Source organism: Engraulis encrasicolus, chromosome 10 (genome assembly GCF_034702125.1).
Source record: "Engraulis encrasicolus isolate BLACKSEA-1 chromosome 10, IST_EnEncr_1.0, whole genome shotgun sequence".
Classification (NCBI taxonomy): domain Eukaryota; kingdom Metazoa; phylum Chordata; class Actinopteri; order Clupeiformes; family Engraulidae; genus Engraulis; species Engraulis encrasicolus.
This window is the reverse complement of record NC_085866.1, coordinates 44,087,395-44,091,642: the sequence shown is the minus strand read 5'-3', so window position 1 is coordinate 44,091,642 and position 4,248 is coordinate 44,087,395.

Sequence of the window (4,248 nt, the reverse complement as noted above, 5' to 3'; positions counted from 1 at the left end):
AGTACTTATTATTTAATTATTAATACATTGTAATGAAATAATTTTTAAGTGTTAATATTAGCTAAACTATTGTTAATTACTTATAAATCATTTAAAATATATTTATTAGTCCTTCCGTAACACTTAACATAATAATAAGTTACAAAATATATTATTAAAAATACTTTTATGATTAATTAATTAACATATCAACAGTAACTTGAGCATAAAAAGTGACTTATAAACTGTTAACTAATTATTACTTAATATATTATAATTATTAGTTGTAGTTTACAAATTATAAAGGAGGAGAGGAGAGGAGAGGAGGAGAACAGGGCAGGGGAAAAAAGAGGAGAGGAGAGGAGGGGATAGGAGAGGAGAGGAGAGGAGATGAGAGGTGAACAGGGAAGAGGAAAAAAGAGGAGAGGACAGGAGAAGAGAGGAGAGGGGGGGATAGGAGAGGAGAGGAGAGGAGAGGAGAGGAGAGGGGATAGGAGAGGAGGGGAGAGGGGAGGGGACAGGAGGGGAGAGGAGAGGAGAGGAGAGGAGAGGAGAGGAGATGAGAGGAGGTGGAGAGTAGGGGAGAGGAGATGGGAGGGGGGAGAGGAGAGGCGAGGGGAGGGGAGGGGAGGAGAGGGAAGGGGAGAGGAGAGGAGAGGAGAGGAGAGGAGAGGGGAGGGGAGGGGAAGAGAGGAGAGGGGAGAAGAGAGGAGAGGAGAGGAGAGAGGGGAGAGGAGAGGAGAGAAGAGGAGAGGAGAGGAGAGGAGATGGGAGGGGAGAGACAGAAAGAGGGTGGACAGAGAGAAGACTGTGTGCGCAAGAGAAAGAGTACAACTCCTCTCTGCCATTCACTCCTCCTCACCCATCTCTCCTTTCTTCCTCCATTCTATTATCATGCTCTTCTTTCCCTCTCTATTTTCTCTTCTCCTCTTGTGTAAATAGGCCTATGAGGGCCTAGTTGGCAATGGGATGGCACCTACTGTTGTACTCTTGTGGTTCAAGGCTGGTGGCCAAATATTTTGTTTTAGCAGTGGTTTTAATGTTTATTACATTAATACACAAAAAAGTGGACCTTCCCAATTTTGAGTTTTCAGTCATAAACAATCTTACGTTTTATGTTGGTAAATATAATTGCACCTTTAAGTTAAAGTTTCTATTGCACTGAACTGTCTTCTATTTTCAAGTCATTGAAATAAATAAAATAAATCAGCTGATTAGGTTGATATCTTTCCTCTGTTTATTTATTGTATGCTGTTCTAGTTGTTTGATAGCCTATTTCATCTGCAACCCAGTCGACAAATGCCTATTGAAAATGTAAAATAAATAGTTTATAAAAATCATACACAGTAAAATGGGATAATAAATAGAGGTAATTTTGGTGAAACAATGAATTAATGATGGGTTGTTATTGTTAAAAACATGACTTAAATGAATTTGATAAAGCAGAACCTTTACTGTGACAATTACGATTTGGGACTTTTATTTTGAAACCGGCTGTGGCTTCCCTTGGAGCCGTTCACTTCAGTCTGTCGTCTGCCGAGCCAGTCGAATTTTCTTTGGAGCTAGAAACAATCAAAAGAAAATAATTCGTTTTTTATGAAGTTTAAGTTTCCTTTTGGAGTACGGAGCGTCCAGCTCTGTGAATGATGTAAGTTTCGAAGACTAGAGGCTTCCTTTCATCGAGTATTTGTTTTGTTTCAATTCGCCTTATTCACCCGGAACTTTCTAAAGACGTTGAGGGGTACACTTCAGGGGTACACCCGGCTGCACACCAGCTGTTTGGCGCCTCACTGTTGTGTGCCCAAACGCAGTCCTACGTCCTCGAAGAGAAACAAATCCTACCGTGGACAGACTTTCCACCGTTTCGCCAAAGAGCAGGCACTTCGGCGTGAATGAATTAATCACATCAAGAGGGATCCTGGTCCATATTTCAAGGTAAGATGCATAATTATGTCCAATCATACGCATTAGCTAGCACAAATAAGCTAGCTCGCCAAACTTGTCATGACTCATGTAGCCTAATGAAGCCTAATTAAAAAAAATATGAATTACACAACGCTACATTAATATGGTATTTCCAGATCGCTATTTCAAAATTATGCTTTCAATTTTGTGTTAAGCGATCCGATGGCTTACCAGATGTGTTACCAGAACCAGTAGCATACTTGCGCCAAAATGAAGTTGTTTTGCTAACGAACTAAAATACATGCTGGTATTTATGGTTACAGATCAACGCAGAGACCGAGGTTTGATCTGAGCACGTTGAGAAGCAATGCTTTGTTAAGGTCACCCGTGGTATGACAACGCTAATAAAGGATGCTGTGCCTGCCAACTTTGTTCGCCTGGACTTCAGAGAAGCCAAAGAGGAGAATCATCATTCGCCCGTGGTTAGTTTGTTCAGTCATAATTCAACTGGCATGTGTTAACCAAGCCTCTTTACAAAAAAAAACTGATAATAGTTTGCCATGGAATACATTTTACTTTAGACAAAAAACTTAATGCATGTGCTGGAGATATATTTGTTTGCATTGATCATGTACTCCTGAGTCATGAGCCAATGATTTCAAACTGTGATGTCATTACATTGCATTACATTTCACTTAGCTGACACTTTCATTTTATTCAAAGGGACTTAGTTATTATATGTCAGGGTATTGTTTACAGTCCCTGGAGTAATGTGGGTTTAGGTGCCTTTTCAAGGGCACTTCAGCCATGGAGATGTAGGGAGGGGTCAGAGGGATTCGAACCTGCAACCCCCAGATTGAAAGACCAACTCTCTTATCACTAGGCCACTGCTGCCTCACCACTAGGCCACGGCTGCCCTGTGTATGTTATGACTCTCCTGTCCTTTGTGTTTCTTTTTCAGTATGGATTCCATGGAGTATTCCATCGAGTATTTCTTCTGTTTCAATCGTCTTGGTAAGGCAACTTGTCTGTTTTTCCCCATACTGTTGTAACCTAGGTCTTATATTGTCTATCACTGCCAAATACTTCAGGTGAAACCTGCAATTTGTATTTGGGAGGGAAAGTGGAAAACAGCGATCCTAGCGGTTACGTTCCAAACACCAGGGTGATCCTATTGAAACTCCCATAGACAAGTTTTTAAAAAAATCCCACAAAGATATGACTTGGAACTATAACACCAGACACATTTTTCAGCGTACACAATAGCATGAACTACTACCTGTGAAAATCTCAAGTCATTTTTTGCCCTTTTAAGAAAAATAGAAATTGTGCCAATCTGGTCGGAAACGGACTACAGCTCCCAGCATGCTGTGCTTCGCGCCTCGTTGACAACACAGAGAAACAAATGAACGCGAACGAACGCAAGTTCTTCGCATATCTTCACATTCTTGTAATCCTATGAGTTCCACATTGTCTTCTTATTACACATATATACACGCGATCATTTTGGTATGGTTTTAAATTCTCTAGTAGATATGATGGCTTCTGTGGTGACGAGTAACCACCTCTCTGGCTCATGTTTGGCTATGCTAATTTGGCTATGCTAATTACATGGAGTAAACACGTTACACATGCCAGTCAGTGTAGTTCTGTATTAGCTTTTTAAAGAATATTAAAATCAGCTCAGATCAGTGAAAAACCGAACATTTTACCACCTGGTTCGATAAAACGGGCCAACATGCCCATAATATGACTGCCACTACTTCTACTTCGTCGTCAGGGCCGAGATGTAATTTTTCAAAGAAAAAAAACATTCATTTGTTGCAGGGGCTTGGAACGTTGCCAGCAGGGGGCGATGAGATTACTTTCCCTCCCTATACTTAAGTTTGATGTTGGCTGGTTGAAATGAGTTCGGAGTAAGCAGACTGTATTTCACATGCTGTGATCACGCACCCATTGCGTGCAAGGTGTAATTCTCTAGGCCTATACATGGGTTCTAAATGTTGTTTATAACCTGACTGCGCGAACCTAGCTGTGCACAACTCCACCTCTGATTGTTGGAAACCGCTGACGGTCAAAAACTTATCTCACATGTTTGGCTGCCAGTGTCTTGCCCCTCCTCATAACATTGTGTTGAACACTGTACGGGCCCATGTATAATTGCAAGGTTACCTCAATTTCAGTACACTATGTATTCACCCTGTTTACTTGATAATGGTTATTTAACTGAATGGTATGCAATGCAGTAGGAACAAAGTGTTTGCAGGTTTGCAGTTTGCCTAGCTTTTCTTTTGAGAAGATTGATTTTAAATGTTGCACAACTTTAAGTTTAAACTGATGATATTTGATAGGAATTCAACATTG